The sequence below is a fragment of the Brienomyrus brachyistius genome, chromosome 5, assembly GCF_023856365.1.
Source record: "Brienomyrus brachyistius isolate T26 chromosome 5, BBRACH_0.4, whole genome shotgun sequence".
In the NCBI taxonomy this organism is placed as follows: domain Eukaryota; kingdom Metazoa; phylum Chordata; class Actinopteri; order Osteoglossiformes; family Mormyridae; genus Brienomyrus; species Brienomyrus brachyistius.
In genome coordinates, this window is record NC_064537.1 from 22,014,555 (window position 1) to 22,036,024 (window position 21,470).

General features: G+C 45.2%; 1 protein-coding gene across 5 annotated transcripts in view; it reads left to right on the forward strand.

The window, feature by feature from the left end:
* rbfox3a (RNA binding fox-1 homolog 3a) overlaps window positions 1-21,470 on the forward strand; it is a 421,773-nt gene that overhangs the window by 178,031 nt on the left and 222,272 nt on the right. Inside the window, exon 1 of one of the 5 annotated variants that reach the window (XM_049015629.1) lies at window positions 5,233-5,325. The exons of the other annotated variants lie outside the window; for them this stretch is intronic. The gene's annotated coding sequence lies outside the window, so the exon portion shown is untranslated. Of the gene's footprint in view, window positions 1-5,232; window positions 5,326-21,470 lie in introns of those variants that run through there. 5 annotated transcript variants of the gene reach the window in all.

Genomic DNA, 21,470 nt, shown 5'->3' on the forward strand with positions numbered 1-21,470 from the left:
CGTCTACGGGGGTCTGCATGCTCTGAAGCTCCTTCTTTTGTCTTTCCTCGCCGCTACAGATGTCTTGAGATCAGAACATAGTGTCATGTTTCCGAACTTCATCTGGGTCTCGCTTCTGAAAATCAGACTCCGAAGGCTCACACAGAGTGGACCGGGCTCAGACAAACTCTTTCTGCATTGATTCATTTTATTATCCTGCCCTGTGACATCCAACACATGTGCGCACATCGTCTGCGTGTTTTTATGCACATCTACAGCAAACACAGGCTTCAGAAATGAAACACCGCAGATTGGCATCGGCTTTCTGCAGCACTGACTTTCAGGTCGGCATCCGCAGGCCCAGAGCGGTGAGGTACGGCTTTACGTTTTGATTTAGACCCGCAGCCTCTACTCCCACCGAGAGGGAAATGCTTCCAGCGCACAAATTATCCTCCTTGGCAATTCCTTTCAGCGCACTATTTGTTTGCAAGCATTAGCGCTGGCAGTAGCATCGCGGGCTGGGAAGATAATGGGTGTGGGTACAGATGGGATACGTTGTAAAAGAAATAAATCACTCTTAAGAAAAAAAAAGGCAGTAGCTGTTGTGCCCACTCGGGTACGAGTGCGCAGGAGTGTGCCGTTGACATGGGTGCAGGACGTGCACCCGACTCAGACCCTTCACCTCCCCCCACCCCCACCCCCACCCCCCGCCTCTCTGGGCCCAGCACCTTGTGGCCATGCCTTGGTTATTAACAATGTCTCCACATTTCATTGGAAGACATTAATATCTGTCAAGCTTGTACACACCAGCTCTCCACTTCATTTATCCCCAGCGCCTTTGGATTTAATTACGTTTCAAGCTTTTCCCAGCAAGCTTGAACCAATTATTCTTTAAAACAATGAAGAATTCATTTACACCTGTTGTCAAATAGATTTTTTTCTAGTTAAAAAATAATTAACCCATCATTACACGTCATGATTAATGGCCGGCTGTTTTTATTTTTTTAATTTGTTCCGCAAGTCCATTTGTTTTCACGGGGGCCCTATAAGACAGCTGGGAAAGAAATTCAATTCTCCCTGCCCCGGGTCCATAGAAGTACATAGTTTGCGCTTGTAACTATTACGGTTCTCATTGTCCTTATATATTGTTGTTCCGCCATGTTGGTGTAGATCGAAGCGTGACGCATTGCGCTGCAGTAATGACACGAGATGGCTGTTTGCAGTGATACGTGCTCTTTTCTTCCCCTCTTAATAAGTACTAGCGTGCTGCAGTGAGATCAGACAGGAACGGCGGCCCCGTGCGGTCAGGGTTACGTGCCACCAGGAGCCACACGCTCGCACGCCCCGCTCCGACTTTGTCCCTTTTCTCTTACTTGAGAATGACTTTCACTCGACTGGAAAGTTGTTTGTTCTCACACCTCCTCGGCATTTTAATTTAATAAAAAACCAGGTGTTGCTTGACTCCCCAGGCAGGACCGCGATGTCTTTCCTCTAGATGTAGGGGACATTCCACAGGTATCATACTCCTATCCCGCACCCCCCATGCCCCTTCCCCCCACCCCTGTCTCCGGCTGGGTTTCAGCCAGGTGATCAAATTAAGAGCTAGCTGTATTCCCCCTGTCCCTCTCTCCTGGTGACAACTGACAGATGGTCACTATTATCATTTATTCCCTGCATCTGCTACAAAGCACTAATTTGCCTCATTAAAAGGAGGGGAGAAGGCAGGCTGCTCTGGAATTGCATTATTCCGGGGAAGAAAGGCAGCAGCAGCAACGAGGGGTGGAGGAGGAGGCTTTTCCCCTTTTCCCAGGTGAGGGCGGAGCAGAATGCTGAGATAATATTTACTCTGCCCACTTTCCCGGTGCACAATGCCCAGTTTGCATGGCACTCAGCATGGCTGGACATGCAGTCAATAACAGTGCAGCCCCCTGTGCAAACACCTCCTCGGGAGGTCAGAGGCGCTCATGCAGCGTACAGAAGGCCACATGGATGGCATGGGATAACTCCGATGTGCAGCAAAATCCCAGGTTTCTCCCCGAGGTGCAAAGGAAAGAGAAAATCCGGTCAATGACCCTACATGTAAGTATAGGAGGCTCCATCTTCTCTGGTATGTAGGTATAGGAGGCTCCGCCTTCTCCGGCATGTAGGTATAGGAGGCTCCATCTTCTCTGGCATGTAGGTATAGGAGGCTCTGCCTTCTCCAGCATGTAGGTTTAGGAGGCTCCATCTTCTCTGGCATGTAGGTATAGGAGGCTCCGCCTTCTCCGGCATGTAGGTTTAGGACGCTCCGCCTTCTCCGGCATGTAACTTTCGGAGGCTCCACCTTCTTGGTTGTGTAGGTTTAGGAATCTCCACCTTCTCTGGTATGTAGGTATAGGAGACTCTGCCTTCTCTGGCAATGTAGGTATAGGAGACTCCATCTTGTCTGGCATGTAGGTGTAGGAGGCTCCATCTTGTCCGGCATGTAGGTTTAGGAGGCTCCGCCTTCTCCGGTGTGTGGCCAGACTTGTGAAACAACGAGTTCCTCACCCCCCCAGACCCTTTAATTCCACGATCTTCCGAGGCCGAGACCTGCACGTCCAATTTTCTGCCCTGTTTGGATCGCAGCACAGGAATTAATGGATGCTTAATTGCTTCAGCTCAGAGTTTAGTGAGAGTGTTAGCCTGTGATGGGGAAACAAAAAAAAAAAAACAATGTCTTCCCGTGACATTGGAAGGGAGACGATAAAGGGCGCATGGTCTTTGTTCTTCATTTCTTGTCTCCTACTTCTGGACAAATAAAGCCTGTGAGAAGCCGGCTTTGTTCCTTAATGGAAGTCGGGTACAAATGAGAAAACAAATTCGCTTTGACTCCATATTAACACCAATAATAGTCTGGCAGCCTCCTGTCGTGCACTTTCTTTTTATAATGCACTTAATTAAAAAGAATTAATATCAAGGTTGTTTTACATCCAAGTGCTTAAGACGTTGTAATTACTCTTTTCCACGGATGATATTATCCCAATAAAGTCTTGATTAGTTTTGTCTTGCTACACTTTATTAATACAGAGTGTTAAAGGCTTCGTGTTGGTCAGAGGCCTTCGGTCTAATAAAACGGTCAACGTTGTAAAGACGTGGACGAAACGGCCATGAAGTCCACTTTCATGTTACTCACGTAAAGCGACACTGCGGCTGAGGAAATTGTCTGGCCAGCTCGCTTGCTCACCAAAGACGCCGTCTCTGAGAGAAGCGGTTACGCATCGCAAGAGCATTTCATTAAAAAGTGAAAAGCACTTATTCCCTCAAATTAATTACGTCGATTTTTTTTTTTCATGGTCCTTCAGGATGGTTCCTGCAGGTGAGGTGAAGCCGATGTGGTTTCGGTAGGTGGTATTAAACAAACTGCATGTTTTGCTCCACCAGGAAGCTAAAATGTATATGTTGACAGGAAATACCAAAGCGAAACATCTAATACTATGTAAAAGTCTTAGGCAACAAAAGAAAATGATGTTTAAATGAACTGTGTTTCTGCCTTTTCGACACCCCTCCAGAAGTCACCCCAGTATTTGCAGCAGCCATCCAATATACCGATTAATCTGTTGACTCGGCCACTAGCGCACCATGTTTGGCTAATCAATGCCTGATTGAGTTATTTAACTAATTAGGTTAATTAATTAAGTGGCGAAATGTAACAAATACATGGAATGACTGAGGTGCTCCTAAGGAGAGGTTTGGAATCCAAAGTGTTGTTCATCCAGCCATCCAACAAGATATCAGTAACTTTTTAAAGAAGAAAACAAACTCTTATTTTTTATTGTGTTACTATATTCGCATATATGTTAAATTGTGTTTTTATTTTCTTAGCAAATATGCACTTTCTCCTCACTTAAATAGCTTTAAACATTTTCTTTGACTGCATAAGACTTTTACATGGCATTTCAACTTTTGCTTCAATAATAGCATCATTACGGCAGAACAGTACTCTGACAGAATGGACCAAAACAATTGGGATACCTGTGGTAAGGAGCCAGACTCGGATCAGAACGGCACCAAGGCGCAGATGCATCTTGAACTCCAGCATCCGCTACTGATCAGAAAGCAAACATAGCTTGATGATAGGACCAAGTCAGGTCTTCTGAGCAAAGCACAGGTGCAGCACTCAAAGTGCATGTAATGCAATTGCCTACAACAGCACGCATGTGAAGCCGCCTGCGTATTGGATAAGAACAAACAAACAAACCTGAAATTGGTCTCCTGGGTATAATTTCCCTTTAAGACACTTATGAGCAAACTCAGGCGGATGGAGAGCTGTTGCGGTACAGGGTGCAAAGAAAAATAAACGCGACTTTAATTCAAATTCCGCAGCAGACTATTCAGTTGTGTTAGCCTCCATTTTTTTATTTTACTGAAATAAGTCTGGTTAAGTACCGCCCTCAGGGGAAGAGCACCGGAGAGCCGTCTGGCACTGTGAAGTCAACGGTATTGCTTAGCCGCTGTGTATGTCTGCATTGCTAACATAGAGAGAGTTAGTGACCACAGGGGAATTAAAGAGTGCATGCCTTCTCTCTGTAATTGTTGCGAGGTTATCTGTAAGGGTGCCTTTCCTCATCACCTCTGGCTCTCAGAGGGTCCAGCAAACCCCTTTAGCACGGCACGCTAAACGGCGCTAACGGTGAACTCAGGGCCTTCTGGGAATGACAAAGCCACTGTGTGTAGGCGTTTGAGCTGTGGTCGTTCCCCCCCAGGCTTGGTCCTTTGACTCTGGTGGCGCCCCCCCCCCCCCCCCCCGCCTTGCTAGCACACACAGGCCATGGGTTGCATCCCGGGGCACGCTTCAGCTTGGCGTGAGGTGGGTCAGCCTGCCCACTGCAGGGTGGGCAGAGGGCGAGGGGGGTCCTTGGCAGGGCCAGGTGGAGAGGCCTGCGTCAGGGCGAGCGGACATATGGGGCTGTACCGCAGTGCATGCCAGGCCAGCCGACCTGCGCGAGCTGATTCAGAGGAGCAGTGTGGCGCCAGAACGGCGGGGGCGGGCATGCCTGGTCCGCAGGCCCATTTGGCGGGGCCAGGGCTCCGGGCCAGCAGCCGGAAGGCTGAGCAGCTTGGCACACGCTGGCGGACGTGGCAGCGCAAGGGGTTCCTCCCTCTTTTTTTAAACCGCAGGTTATATTTACACCGGATGACCTCCCTGCCGCGCCCGCCTCTACCTGCAGCCTAGGAATGTCCTCCATGCGGCAACCGGCCGCGCTGGAGCCATCACCTCACCACGGCTCAGCCGTCTTCCCATGCCGGGAGGTGGAATTAAATCTGGAACCATCAGCCCAGTGAAGGCATGGCCAGCGTTGGGCTCGTGCGCACATCCGGCAGCAGGTGAGTGGCCGCATATGCAGGCGAGCCGCATTCATGTAGTCCGATGCATTGCTGCACTGGAGGACTGCGAAAGACATGCGACGTGCATGAGGTCAGTGCCAGCCAGGTGTGGGTGAGCAGCGTCCCCGTAATACGCAGAACATTCCAGATGGAGCAGCTGCTTCTGCACTGGACTGGGATGCAGTTCTCCCTGCATTGGGACTCAGGTCTCCTCGGACTGGAATGCAGTTCTCCCCATACTGGGACTCGGTTCTCCTTGGACTGGGGTACAGTTCTCCTAGCTTTGGGACTTGCTCTTCTCCGGCCGCTGTCAGGCTTATGCTGGGAGGGGGGGCGGGGCACAAGCCAGCAGAGATTTGCACGACAGAGCCCCTCCGCGCCGTCAACGTCCATCTCACCCTCTACTGCTCCTTCTGCTGTGTTTGGCAGTGACAGAATGATAAACCATGACTTTTAGCAAAGCCTCATTCCTGAAAGACGCCTGTTGGACTCCTGTTGGGGGGGGGGGGGGGGTCATACTGTGGGTTTATCAGAGTTGACTTCTTCCACGTCTTCCACATTCGAAAAAAGGCTGCTAATTTCTTCATTATTTTTAACGGGAACCCTCCAACAGAAGCTGGTGAAGAGGCTGGCAAGCCACTCCTCCATCCTGGTCTCCCATCTCCCTCCATTCTTGTTTTTTTTCCATTCTCCCTCAATCTTCTTTTTATCCTGTTCTCCCTCTGTCCCTCTCTTTGATCTCCTTCCATCCCTGTTTTTTCCATTCTCCCTCTGTCCCTCCCTTTTATCCCATTTTGCTGTTACCTCCATCCCTCTGTTTTTTGTTTTCTCTCTGTCCCTCTCTTTTACCCCATTCTGCTGTCACCTCCTTCCCTCTGTTTTTCTGTTCTCCCTCTGTTCCTCTCTTTTATCCCATTCTGCTGTTACCTCCATCCCTCTGTTTTTTGTTTCCCCTCTGTCTCTCTCTTTTACTCCATTCTGCTGTTACCTCCTTCCCTTCGTTTTTGTTCTCCCTCTGTTCCTCTCTTTTATCCCATTCTGCTGTTACCTCCATCCCTCTGTTTTTTGTTTCCCCTCTGTCCCTCTTTTACTCCATTCTGCTGTTACCTCCATCCCTCTGTTTTTCTGTTCTCCCTCTGTCCCCCTCTTTTACCCCATTCTGCTGGCTCACTCCATCTGTTTTTTGATTCTCCCTGTCTTTTTTATCCTGTTCTCCCTCTGTCCCTCTCTTATTTCATTCTGTTGTCTCCCTCCATTCACGTTTTCCCCTACTCCCATCTCCCAGTCCCTTTCTTTTATTCCAGTCTCTCATATCCCTCTATTCTTCTATTTTTTACATTCTCTCCCTATCTTTCTTTTACCCTGTTCTCCATCTGTCCCACTCTTTTATCTCATTTGGCCTTCTCCCTCCATCCTTGTTTTTCCATTCTCTGTCTTTTTTATCCTGTTCCTTCTGTCCCTTCTATTTCATTCTGTTGTTTCCCTCCATTCCTGTTTTCCCTTCTCATTTTGTCACTTTCTTTTATCCCAGCCTTTCTGCCTGTCTTTTTATCCTGCTCTCATCCCTCTCTTTTATCCCATTCTGCTGTCACCTCCTTCCTTCTGTTTTTTGTTTTCCCTCTGTCCCTCTCTTTCATCCCATTCTGCCATCACCCTCCTTCCTTCTGTTTTTTTTTCATTCTCCCTCTATCCCTCTCTTTTTTTATTACTGTCATTAAACCAGACCCCCTTGCTCCTCTAACAAGGGGTTTTATGGTCCTGGAAGTTATTAAACACATATAATTACTTTCAGACAGTGCGAATGATGGCGCGGGGGGGGGGGGGGGGGGAGGGGAATGGGGGAGTGGGGACCTACTCCGGACCCCTCTCTGCAAAGGAAGCGCATGTGATTCATCCGAGGCAGGAGGCAGACAGTGGCAGCCAACATTTTGTGGTATTTGTGGGATACGGAGTTGTAGGTGGAGTGCATTGGCAGGCCCAGGGTTCAGCACTGTGCTTCCTGAGAAGAACTGTATTATGGGAGTAAATGCCACGCTAATGTCTCCGCTTTTCCATTTTAAAATTTTTTTTTTTTTTTTTTGGTGGGGGGACTATATTTATATGTATTTCCCAAGGTTTTGAGTTTTTGATGTTCGGAGGAAAACGGGTGGCGGACGCCATGGGGCAGTCATGGAGCGTGTGGGCAGCCAAGAGTTGCAGCCCTTCCCTCATTGGAGGATCGCGGGGGCACCCTGGACCCCACACGCTTCCCGTGGCACACAAGCCCTCCTCCGCGTAGTTCCCCGTAAAGTTTGACAATCTAGTTCGTCGAATAGGAAAATTTACTTTCTGTCAAGAAATTATATTATAATGCTTTAGCATGATTTTGTTTGACATTTAGTTTTAATATAAGCCAAATATAAGAAAAAGCTTTCTTCCAGCTCTGTTATTTTACAGTTTTTTTCATTCAGTGAAGTAAAGCTCCCACTTTCAGATGTACAGCTAGGTGTCAATGGGGCCTAGTCTTTTACATGTGTTGCATATATTCTATGGCTCGCTAGCAGGTGATAAATGGCAAAGGATAATATACAGGGAGCAGGAACTCAGTGGTACAGCAGCGGAAAGCAGGCAGCCCTGCCCACTACGGCAGACTTTCTGGGGTGTTTTGCTTTTGCAGTACAGACATCTTGTGGTCAATGCAGAGTATTACAATTAATTTGATATTGAGCAGGGGTCACCAACCTTTTTGAAACTGAGAGCTACTTCACGGATACTGAGCCATACGAAGGGCTGCCAGTTTGAAACACCCCCCTAAAATTCATGCATAATAAACATGTTTTAAATGCTTTTTTTTTTTTTAGATATTTTCATTTTCAATTATGATTAAAGAAGAATGGCAACAGGAACAAATTAAATTTTAGATGCTGCTCACTGCTGAGTTGTGCTACTTTTATAACAGGTCCGCGGGCGACTCATGAGGTCCTTGGGGGCATCCTGGTGCCCTCGGGCACTATATTGGCGAGCCCTGGTCTTGAGTTTCCACCAAGGAATCATTTGTATTTTATATGATTATTTTATAATTGTTCTTATTTTGTTCTTGGTGAATATTAATAATGAGCTCATTAATAATATTGTAATAATAGCAAATTCTTTCTCCTAAGAAAAGCTAATGTTTAACACACACCTCATTAGTAGCTACCAATTTGATTTTCCCTGAAGTCTGAGAGTTCCATTCAGACTAGTGTGGTGCTGAGGTATCACCCAGCACACGGCTGAACTCACAGTCTCATCCCTGAGGTGGTTTCTTGTGTGATTGGCGTGGCAACGTAATCAGTGCACGTTCCTTACCTTCCTCTCTCTCTTTGACTGTGTCCTGCTGGTGCAATGAGACTGAACCCCATGTCATTTTGAGTGGCGTTGCTGTTAGTGAGGCTGATCCTGGCTCAGATCTCATGTGTTCTCTGTGCTGTTTCCTGTCTCATGAATTGGGAGTAGGGATTTAATCCACGCTATAAACCTCCTCTGTGGCAAAGAGGGCAACGTGACATGATTCTTATCAATATATCAATTCCAGAACTGGCGTACTTGTATGTCTGCTGCTGATGTAGCTTGTTTCGTAAGTTTCAGTGTCCAGTTCCAGTCCTCTGAAGAGCCTGTTATTACAACTCGTGGCAATAAAGCGTTTGTGCCCTTTATAAGCGGCCTAGACTTTCTCACTCTATCACCGGAGCAGGTACTATGCGTATGTCCTGCCAGCATGAAATTTTCTGCAAGCATATCAATTTTCAGTTTAAAATCTCGAAAATGTGTGCTGTTCCCTCGTACAGACAGCAGAGGGAGCTATTAAATAGCACATGAATTGTGTCGGTTGGCACGGCTGCTGAGAACAGAGTGCATTTAAAAAATTACATAGAAAACGCATAAAATTAGAATAGCTATTTTGAAATTTCTTTATGTACATATAAAGTTCCTTTTTGCATTATGCTTCACAGAACACTGATAATAAGCATTTATTTTTGCCCACTCTAAAGTATTCCTCACATCGCATGTTGATACTTTCTTTCCTATATGGTCTCATTGTTTCAAAGAAGGAAGTATTTAAGGGTAATAGTGACTTGTTTTTCTTAAGGGATCTTGTTATTCTGGGAAGTGTGCGCCACACCGGCTTACCTAGCGTTTTATACATAATATCCAGTAGGTGGAGCCAGTGTCCTGCAGTGTGGATATGGAACGGTTGAAATAAGGACCTGTACACCTGTACTATTCCTTGCATCCATCTGAATGCCTGAAGAACTATGTCTTCACAATGTAGACACGATATAATACAGAAACACAGCTGATCTCAGCACAGCTTCCTGCAATTTCATATTCATTTAAGAGGTTTAAAGTTTCAAGGAGACAGGAGATAAAAAGCTGCTCTAAACCAGCAGAGTGAGAATCATACTCCCTTACAATTCTCAAAATTCATAACAGACGGGTTAGAGAAACCCAGCACACAATAGTAGCATCGTGTCGGAGGACCTGTTAATCCCTTCTGCAGTCATCCGCTGTGCTGAGGACAGCCAGGCTCCAGAAATACAGCGATAAATTTCTGTAAATATGGCACCTCTTGGGGGAAACACAATAGTTAGTATCTGTCTGTTTCTCGGAAGAGTTGCTGCTCGAGCTAATTGATGCTCACGGCTTGACAGAGTGTATCTTCGGGAATATTACAGCAGATCGGCACACGCTTGGGAAAATGCATATCCCGGATCCCCCCTCCCCCCTCTATACATGCAAGTCAACCTCGTGCACAAAGCAAGACAGGACAACGGCAACAAGCGAATTCCATCAGGGCCCGTGAAACTTCACCCAGTGTTTGTGTAAAGAAGCACAAGATTAATTACTCACCCCAAGGCAAAATACCAATATTAAAGCAACTTAAAGAGATTACGAAAAACAGTAAAAACCTCATTATTCACTGAAAGAACACAATTGTGTTAGAGATGAAGACTGCAAAATTAATTACCTGTTAATTACCACTGATTCCACTGCTGTTTTGAAACACCACGATGCAGTTTTTTTAAAACACGATTACATTGGTAATGTAAAAAGGAACAGAAAACAGATATATTAAATGCATTAAGTTCCATTTTTTAGCAGTTTCTCCTCTTAGCAATCAGAGTAACCATATTGGGTAACTGCATGTGCTAATGGTTTCACCAAAAGTGAAATTTCTAGAAGCAGATGCTGTAGCAGCAGAAAGCACATATATGCATATAATTTATGAAATGTATTTGTATTAAATCAAAGACCTTCCCATGTATGCTAAGCCAGGCAGCCTCTGTCGGAGGAACGCTTCTGCTAGCCGTCACTCTGGTGTGCTATCATGCTGTACGCGGCGCTGTCACGCTGAGAAATAATCCACAACGAATTTAGACACGCGTCTTAATTCCCACGGAACTGGAACCCCGCATTCATTTCCATTATTAATTAAAGTCGTTAGCATCTCCACTTCCCCAACCCCCAACGCCCCCCAACTGAGGTTTAGAGATGAGAAGCCTTCCTCTTCCCCGTTGTACTGAAGAATTCTGTCCACAAATGCGTCTGTTGCCCCCCAGCATGGTAAGGATCGCCACCCACCACTAGAAAGCCCCGGAAGGTTCGTGAAAGCCCTCGGTCCCCACCATGCTTCCTACCCGCAGCGAGCTTGTCCCCTGTGTCAGGGACATGAAGGGGAGACAGAGCTCGACACTCCAGAGGCAGACAAAGAGACAATGGCCTTTATTTATGGGGCTCTGCTGCACCAGTGCCCTTGATTAATGAGAGCCGGCTGCGGTGAGCGCGAGGGGCAGGCGACTGGTCGCCGCGGCCAAACCAGGCGAGTCGCGGGGCCCTGCTGACGTCACCGCAGTCGCGGTTCAGAGCGCCACTTAAAGCGGGTGCCGTTCTCGCCACCACGAACATCCGATGGTGCCACTCATAGTGCTACTGGGGATCCAGATAAAGCTGGGATCATTCACAGAGCTTCCGTTAAAATATGGTTTGTGTGTGTGTATGTATGTCTGTGCGTGCGTGTGTGCGTGACATGTTTCTTTGTGCTCGAATGAACATTTTGGGAAGAAAAGATGAGAAAAGCTCAGTGGGAGCCTGGAGTTCCACAGTTACTTGACACTTAATTAAAACTTTCATAAGCACTAAAGGAAGTGTAAAATGCTTAATATGTGCATATTAGCATATTACTTAATTATACCATAATTACATTATTATCACGGCTTTACCTTTATTAAGGATGCACTTAATTCAAAGGGAAATTATTGTTGTCAGAACGATGAGGAGTAAAAAGTTAGTACTTAAACTAATAAAATAGAATACAAAATTGAAAACTGTATTATATTTTAATTGGCTATTGACGGGAGCTTGAAACTATAGAAAGCTCTCCACGCGTAGCCAAATTGAGTGAAGAACCGTTGAGAGCCACTCTGAAACCACACACACTGTTTATTCGTTTTGCCTGTAGAAGCGATGCCATGACGGTCACTGTCGGTTATCCATCTCCCCTTTATCCCGCCCGAGGAAGCACGCGAGCTTAGGAGGCAATGTCTGTGTCCGTCCGGTACATCCAGCTAAATGATTAGTGATGTTCTTTTACGTTTTTATCTGCGGGAAATTTTTAGAACCCGATTAAGCTATAGTGAGGAAATCTATAAATTGTCAGTGTAACTCTTCTGTGGTTGTTTTTTTTAATGCACAAAATCAGGATCTTTTAAAAGAAGCGCCATTTGCTGGTAGTCCATTAAGGGCTCAGTATCGCCTCCTAGAGTTACGGCGAATTGCAGCACAGATTCAGGTCACGTAGTAAAGGCCGGGAGTTATAAAACAGTGTTCAACATCACTGTGCCCCAAATGCTGACTTCTGGCGTTTTGTATGAGGCTCCCTGATAATGTTTAATAAGTATTTTCCACGTGCAGCAGCATGCAGCCATCTTTCGATCGGACGTGTGGTTTTCATCGTGTCCAAAGACACTGAGTTTCCATTTCATCAGTAGTGGCCTTTTTTTTGCACTCCATGTAAATACTATAAATCTCTCTCCGCACCTGTGTGCCGGCTGCCCGTCTTATCCGTGTCTCTCCTAAGAAACTCTTTCTGCTGCTGCTTCACCAGGAGAGCCAGCGAATGGGCTGGGGGAGAGGAGAAATATTAATTTCTGCAGGAGAAGCAGGAAAGTGCCATTTCCCCGGTGCGTTAATGTGGTGAACTCGCGGCCGTCACACGTGTGAATCAGACAGCGCCCGGCCTCTCTGCTTCTCAGTATCTTGCCTTTCATAACTTCTATAATTCTTCAATTATCATCCCCTGCAGAAGGCCATTCGACTGCCTAACTGACCTTTACATTTAATACCTGTGCAATAATTGGACTCTTAAGGGGTGGAATAAGGGCCTGTCCAGACAGGGAGGCGGCCTCGCGGTTCCTGCCGCCTCGTGCTCAGCGGGAGCCCCTGTGGTAAGCCCAGTGTGTCTGAGAGGCATAGACAGCCAGACAAGCCACGCGGCTCCAATCACACAGGTAATCTCGGCCATTTTTCCTTCAGGATCCTCCGCTCAAGGTTTCACGAGGTTGAAACGCAATTCGCAATATGCAAATACAGCTTCAGACGAAGTGCTTGCAATTTTTTAAAAAAAAATTTTTTAACTGTGCTGTCACGAAACCAGTATGTGCTCATATTTCAGACTGTTTTGGTGCATCCCAGGACAAAAATTAACGAATGCCACGTTTCAGGTTCCCGCAGGAGCAGAGGAACTTTTCCTAATAATTAGTAGCCCCTCATAGAATTAATTTATTTAACATTAACATTCATCTCATATGTAATGAAAAGCATTTAACAATCGAATAAATTATATGGCCCGAACGACTTCTTCTCTTATACTGTATTCTTTACATTCTTATATAAATTTGGAATTTCAGACCTACCCTACCTGACTCATCCTGTTAAATGTACCATGAGATGCAGCAATGTGGATGAAGACGAGGATTCAGGAATCCCAAGGAAAAAAAAACATGAAGACTGACAGAAAGACAGACAACAACTTGAAATTAAAGCCCATAGCGCGGTCCGTACTCGGCCCAGCCGGAAGAGTAGCAGCAAACCTAAAACCCGGACCCGACCTGAATCCGAAATTGTGGATATATTAGTTATACACATATAAGGAGACAGATTTTCACAGATGGCATTTTAAAACTGCGTAGCTTGTATGTGCTGGAAAAAATGCTGATGCTGTGGCACAACACTTACATAACAAAAAGGCAATCAAAAAGTAACCCAAACCCAACCTGAAGCTGAACCTAAAAAATTGACCCATACTTAACACTAACCCAATACTTTGTCGGGGCCCGTCGGCCCTGGGTCGGTCGGCAGACTGGCTGCTGATTGGCTGGTCGTGCCAGGCAGTGACGATCCAGTTGCTGGCACCTTCCACTCGCGTGACGCCAGCATGCCGAAACTCGCCCGCAGTCCTGTGGTTTCCCACAGTATGCCCGCATCTGTTGCGGGCGCCCGCAGATAGATCAGCGTCGCGTTAGTCTTAAACGGCGCGGTAGCGGCTGCCTTAAAAGGTGGATGATTTAGCGGGAAAAGAGAGCATCGCTGAGCGCCGCCAGAAGCTGCCGGTCCCCCGGGTCTGGGGAGCGTGTGTGAGCCCAACTCCCGCCGCAAGCAGACGAACAGCACGCTTCCTCTCAAGCATATTCAAATTTATTCTAAATAAAATGCATTTAGGGGATAATTTCATTTTGCTGCTTTCAAAACACAGCAAACCTGACATTAGCAATTAGATGTGAGTGATGTGGCTTTTTTTAATGATCAAAAACAAAGCATTTGGTGCACAGACCTTATGTTTTTTTATAAGAGTCAGTGATTTTTAAGAGTCAGTGATTGATTAAGAGCATTTAATGAGGTTATAGAAGTGACATAATATAATAATTTGAAATAAAAAGAATGGGCTCACCTCAGATATGTCCCATAGTATCGGAATTTTTACCAGGTAGCAGACGAACTCTGAATGAAGGCGCAGAGTAGCCTGGAGTCGTCTCAGTTCTTGTCTTACTGTAACTAGAGTTTCATTTTTATAGGCATAGAAAACACAAATACCCTTAAATGAAGAATGTAACATCACAATGTTGTGCTATTCAAGTGGGGTTGTTTTGGCTTCTCTGCTATTTGTTGGCATTTAATGTTAAACAAGCTTTACTCTGGTACAAGCCTGTTGGCTGCAGCCTCCAAAGAGTGTGAAATGCAACCAATAACAAGCATCGTATATTTCTTATATTTATGAATAAGTTTAAGTTGCGCAGGCATAACTGAACACTCCCCTGAAATTTTATAAAACTTTTATACGAACACAGAGTGATTTTCACTTGCCACGTGTCAGGAGAGATAAAATGCATGTGGAGGAAATGTGCTTGGCTCATGCTGATCCGGAGCAAAGCTGGTAAAGGCGTAATATTGCGCCTGATCACTTCTCAAGGGTTAATTCTCCATCACCTGCCTCCGCCTGTCAGAACGCTAACTACTCAAGCCAAATGCCTCCATTATTACGGCCACATTCAAGGAGAGTGGTCTCTGTCTTATTAGCGGGATGCTATAGACCTTAATACAACAATGCATATTAACCGTACCACTCCAGCTAATGAGGTACGAGGCACACGGGAGGCTCCACACGGCAACGACCCTCTGAAAATGGAGCCTTTTGCCAGAGTTAACGAGGGGCTCTCCATTCTGAATCCAATTTACAAAGCTGGATATTGCTGTCTGCTTATTTATTTATTTTCCACAAGTACGTCTGCAGGTGCATAGCGTAATATAATAAATGATTCTCTTTTTTATATATATATTTTTTTCCCCGCTCTAGAACTGACGGCAGTGACCTCCAAACTTTATCATTCGTCTTTATCGATTTCAGAGCGATCTCGCAGGGAGTCGCAGGGCGCAAATCTGTCTCCTTCTGCCTTTTTTTCGAAATCCATTTGAAAAGGGCTTATTCCCGGGGAGCCAGACTGACTGCAGCACCCCGACTTCATCATGGGAGCCTTATTTATTTATAAGTGCACTTAATTACGGTAACTTTAACGAGATTAATAAATGAAGGATGCAGTGGTTCTTCCCTGCTGGTTTTGGAATTCTAGCAGCTTTGGGCTGAAACACAGCATACCGGGGTGAGGACAAGAGAATAACCAGCGTCGCTGCTATTCAGAGTGCCCTTTGCGGCTGAGGGGATTGTCAGTGCATGTCAACAGGGGGCATCACCGTGAAACTGTGATGTACGGGAGCAAGATGGGCCTATTTGAGCTGAAGGCCAAGGCTATAATGTCATCAAAAACCCGACCAACAGAGGACTGATGGCCCTCTCAGTTATGTATGTTAATAGCATGCGTCAAGTGCGCCATATTAAAGACCAGTGATCACGTGATGTAGGATGACTCTGAGGAGACACAGGTAGGCTGTTCATGCTATGAAGCCACCACAGAGCACTTTGTACAAAAGGTAAAAGTGTTCTGATAATTGCTCTCAAAGGTCTGTACAGTGATTTCACTATAGCATGTATGTCACAAAAAAAAACAGCCGTAAGAACTGCTCACATTTTACGCTCTATCTTTAAGTATCGTAGCAATGCTGAATTTGAAATTTCTGTTTAGAAGGCATTGTGCAAATATTACACACACACACACACACACACAGGTTTGCAATTACAGAAGCACCTCTACTTACGAACTTTCAACTCATGAATTTTTATACATACGAACGAAGAGGATAAGTCCAAATTGTGTTCATTGCGCTCCAGTTTCCTGTCTGCAACATAGTTTTTTTTTCTGCACACCAAAATTCCACCTAGTATGACTTCTGGCCGCTACTCCCGCCGCACAGCAGCGCAGCGTGCGTACTCCCAGCATCCTAGTTCTTTGTACTTGCGTATACCATTAAAATGATGCTGAATGACGACTTACGAACATTTCAAGTTACGATGGGCCATTCGAAATGTATCTTGTTCGTAAGTAGAGGAGCGTCTGTATATCTTTGTGGGGACTGTCCATTCATCTCTATGGGGAAAACTCTAATCCCAACATGACAACCTTTACCCCTACCATGCCCTATCTTTACCCATAAATAACCAAACAAAATATGAGACTTCTGGCATTTTTGGTTTTTTGATTGCATTGACAAATCTTTGTGGGGACCTGAAAAATGGTCCCCACAACATAAAAAAATGTTTTTTATTACATTGTTGGGGACATTTGATGCACGGTGTAGGAAAACGCGCAGTAGGAAGAGGCAGGGCAAACGCACAGTGTATGGAAACGCGCAGTAGGAAGAGGCAGGGCAAACGCACAGTGTATGGAAACGCGAAGTAGGGCAAGGCAGAGCAAACGCACAGAGTAGGAAAACGCGCAGTAGGGACTTTTTACACTCGATTTTAAAAAGTGAGATTGCGCTGTTTTTATCAGAGACGTCTCCTATTGTTTTACTACAGTAATGGATTTCCTCTTATGAAGTAAGCACCAGATTTGCATCTAGGAAAGAAGATTAGAATGGGACCATTTATTTTTTTATTTCCCGTCTCTTGATATAGTTCAAATTGTTGCCTCGTGTTACCAGGGAATAAGAGTATCTCGGCTATTTTGTACTGATTTGAATTTAATCGGGGTAGGCCGAGCTGCGGGACGCCAACTTGTACAACAGCTGATCAAGTGAAAGTGCTGAAGTTTGAGCAATGTGATCGCGGACGCCGAGCTGGCGGATGATAATACCGGCACATTCTGCTGGCTAGAGTTTTCCAGGCTCTTTCCTCGACAAGGCTTTCATTTTCATTTTCATTTTAATAGACTATTGACAATCTGAGTTGGGGCCGAGGCATTGAATATTCATGAGTAGCATTACCACTCTGGGGCAGTCCTGGCAGTATGTTTTCTGGAAAATTCCAAATTAAAACAAAGCTACTTTGATTTTATTGACAATTTGATACAAAAAGTTACATAGTAGTTTTGTTGTTAACCAGAAATAATTTAAAATTGAAATTAAAATGACTTCTACCAACCTGGGTAGTTATAAATGTTATGTTCCTGGAGTCTTTCCCATCTGGAGGTGGGGAATAATTTTTATTTAAATATGATCCCCTATTTGAAAATAGGACTTTCCTGGCTTTTGATTGCTTCTGGAAAATTTTCCACAAGCCCCAATACAGCAGAGCACCTGTAAAAGAGCTGCTTGTTAAGTTAAATAAAACTAGATTGGTTGGTTGATTGATTGAACAACTGATTAACAGACATCTTTCGTCGTACATAAGCATGTCCCTGCTAGGTGCATTCTTGCGAATGAAGTGTCTCTCTGAGGTAATACTGTTTGCTTGGAAGTACAAGGAAATACTACCATATGGTCAATCACTTGAGCAACAGTGTGACTAAAATGAAGTTGTGGTGTGCAAAACCACTATATATTTTTCCCACATAAAATTCTGCACAGTTACGATAACAGACAGTTTACGTTTTTTTTGTAGGGAACACATCAACATTGCAGGGTTGCCAGCTCTCACGCATCTGGCATGTCACTCACGCAAGAAGTCTTATGGCAAATCTGTATTATTCTATTATAAATCTAAAATTAACTACATCAAAAGCATTGGGGTAGGTTGCAAACCCTACAGACTATTTTCAAGGGCATAAAATTGTTACATACATGCAAACGCATGTGCAGACTGGAAATCTCATGCCAGCCAATTGAATAAAGCTGGCAACCCTAACATTGGAGAATATGTGTGTATGTGTGTGTGTGTGCTTCTGACACTAGCCCAGCTTTTCTTTAGTCCATGTGAATATTGTGTCCTTTTTGATATTGCAGAGGATCCCAGAACACTACCCCACCCCCCCTCACTCCCCTGGGTCTCTCAAGAACATAAGTAATAATGCAGCCTACAACTGCCTTTGCCCCAGGGGGGATCATTGCAGATTTTCAATGAGATGGGGGGTCTCTGTGAGATGTAAAGGGGCTCCTGGATGCCTCTTGGGAGCCAGTGACCACCAGGATGTGATTTCAAAAGTGTGGCAGCCCATTTTCAATGCATTTTTTGTGTGACTCTGGTAAGGCCTGGAAATGTGATTGGTGTGGGTGAGCTTGGTCGCCCCCTTGTGTCAGCTGTGGGGAGGTGGGTCCTCGGCTAATAAACGTCAAGGGGGATTTTCTCTGATTTGTCTAAATTCTTTTGGCTGTATGTGTTTGCAAGCTCCCTTGTTTGAAGAACTCTGTTTCAAGCCCAACCCACATAATACAGGTCTCACACAAAATGGCCTTTTTTTAAATGAATCATTTGTCTTAAATGCAAATAGCACAGGAGGGCTTTACTGGCTAGAATTGCCTTGACTATTATATTGCCTCTCATCACAGTAATGTCATAAATGCAATTAACTATCATTACAGACTGAAAATAGCAGTTTTATTGTGAAACTTTGCAGAAATGGAGTAAGGTGTGTCTGAGTAGCCTATAAAGGATTGGCATGGATCCACTAACCGTATGTACTCTGACATCTTTTTTTGTCCCCGTGGTGAGGCTGGGGGAGAGAGGGGCAGTGAAGGGGTAAGTGAGAAGCAGGTTTCGCTGCATTAATGGATGCATTCTCCTGCCCCCCCCCCCCCCCAGCTCCAAAGCTCCGGATGAAACGTTCCGCAGCCGGGGAATAATTGAAAATCAAAGGAGACTTTAATTTGATTAGGTGGGGCCATCGCTGCATTGTTCATTGTTAAAAGAGATTCGATTACGACAGGCCGTTAGAGTGGAACCGTACTGGAGAGTGATGCTGGGAGTAACCTGGACCACAGACAAAAGGGACTGGGATCTCTGGGAGTTGTGAGGGTGACAGTCGCAGTTACATGTGCCAGGGCACCAAAGAACAGAGACGAGGGCTGAGACTGGAAAGACCTTGCATCCTTACTTACAAGTATTTGTCTTTGTTTACAAGGCTGTGAGACAGTCCTGGTGTAGCTACTAGTTCGACATAGATCTGAGGAATTACATGTACATCCACGCTGAATATTTCACTCCCCAATGTATTTAATTTATGAATCGAGACATGACTGTCCTGCACATTCATAGTGATTAATACAGAATGGCTGTGGAATGAGCTAACAGGCCAGCTTCAAATCCTACGTGGACAACAGTAGTTGGTTCCCCAAGCATACGCTGCTAAGTAGCCGCTGGTGTACGTATGCTGTGTTGGAACGCTGGAATTATGGTCACATGCTGTTTACATGATGCACAGCCTGTAGGAGACAGATGAAGGCCTGCCCTTGATATTGAGTGAAAGGAAATGTACAGAAATGTAGCCCAAACTGTCTCAAAAGAAATCACAGAAGGTGCCTAACAAGAGGTGGGCCCTTCATGGTCTTGGGCTCTAAGCTTGAGATCACACGTTCTGTGGTCACCTAGCGCACCCTGCCCAGCTAAAAGCACTGTCCATATCAACTGCGACGTGGTTACGGCTGTCCTTCACTCTCCCGCCCGTGCTTGTGGTTAGAGAGCATCTATGCACGCTCTCGGAGCACCAGTCATTCGCACCAAAGCAATCTCCGCACGTTTTGCATGGTCGACTGAAAGCCTTTTTTATGCCCCCTGAGGTCCATTGGGCTGAACAGAAAATCTATTGAGCATTGTTTAAATTGACTCATGCTGGTGAAGATGAATAAATATAACACACAATACACAATGTAAATGTAGACCCAAAAGGGCAACACTTAGACTTGTGGGAGCGGCCTCTTAAGAATGGGATTTTAAATGATATTTAGTCTGGGACCTGCAGTGTGGTATGCAGTTCTCATCCACAGGGGTATTATTTACTCAATCTGAGGACAGAGGCATTCCGTTACGACACGGAAAAGGTCAGATCTGTCCCCGTGCTCAAGTGGGCTGTGATGAGAATGTAGCTTATCTGACAATAACACAGGGATTGCATGACAGTAGAGCAAACAAATGATGATTGTAATAATAGGCAAGACCTTTAGCGGTACTTTGGAGACAAGCTACTCTAAAATAGTTAACTTTTTTGTGGAAATTAAAATTTGCACAAAGGGTATGGGAAATATTTTGTTTTATTCAAAAGATACGTGAAATTGGTGGGGAAAGAAAGCATGGGTTACTGTACTTCGATCGTGACTGCGCTCCATGCGCATAATAATTTGTACGTGGAGAGATATCATTGGAATGGTCAGCAAGGATTGGCCAATCAAAACCAGCTGATGTGCAGCAAGGTAAGATTGAATACCAGAGGGGGTATCTCAGAGCTTTATAATAAATTTGCCTCCATTCAAAATGATTTAGCCTACTAATCGGTGTCATGGCACAGTGGGTAGCACCCTGCCCTCACACCTAGAGTGTTGCTGCTTTCAGTCTTATGTAGACGTTGATAAATCTGTATATGTTTGGACTTTGCATACTGGACATGCTTGCGTGGGATTCCTCCCACATTCCAAAAACATGGGGTTGCTGTCTCTGCCTATAGCGTGTGTGCCCTGCGACGGACTGGCATCCTGTCCAGGGTGTCCCCTGCCTCCTGTCCTGTGCTTTCTGGGATAAGATCCAGACTCACTGTGACCCAGCTCTGGATAAACAGTGATGGATGGATCTATCTGCATGCTTTGCACAGACCCTGTTTTTTACATTAACAGTATTTGGCACCCACTCTGCGAGACGTTTCATCCCAACCTTTCTGAGTCAAATGGCTTCCAACCGAATGTGAAGCACCAATTAACACAGCCTAGGCTCTGTTCTGACAAGGTCGTGACTGGGATTAATTACAGAGAGGTGAACATGTGAAATTAAGATTACATCATTACAGCTGAAGGGCAGGATCTTACTGGCATTTCTTGACAACTTTCAGTTTAAAGTGGTGTGGCAGCAAGGCTTTTTAATGTCCTGTGAGTAATTAATTACTTATCTGAAATGTAAATGATGGTCAATCACTGACCTTGTGCAGAACAGGCTCTTTTTTTGGGAGGGGGGCTGCTGGTATACGGTCCATTATTTAGAAGAGTTAAAGTTTTAATAATGAACTCTGCCTGTACTCTTAAAGGATTATTTATTTCAACATTTAAACCTGCAGAATAGCCTGAGTTCTCAGGTGCAGATTAACAGAGAAGACATGAAA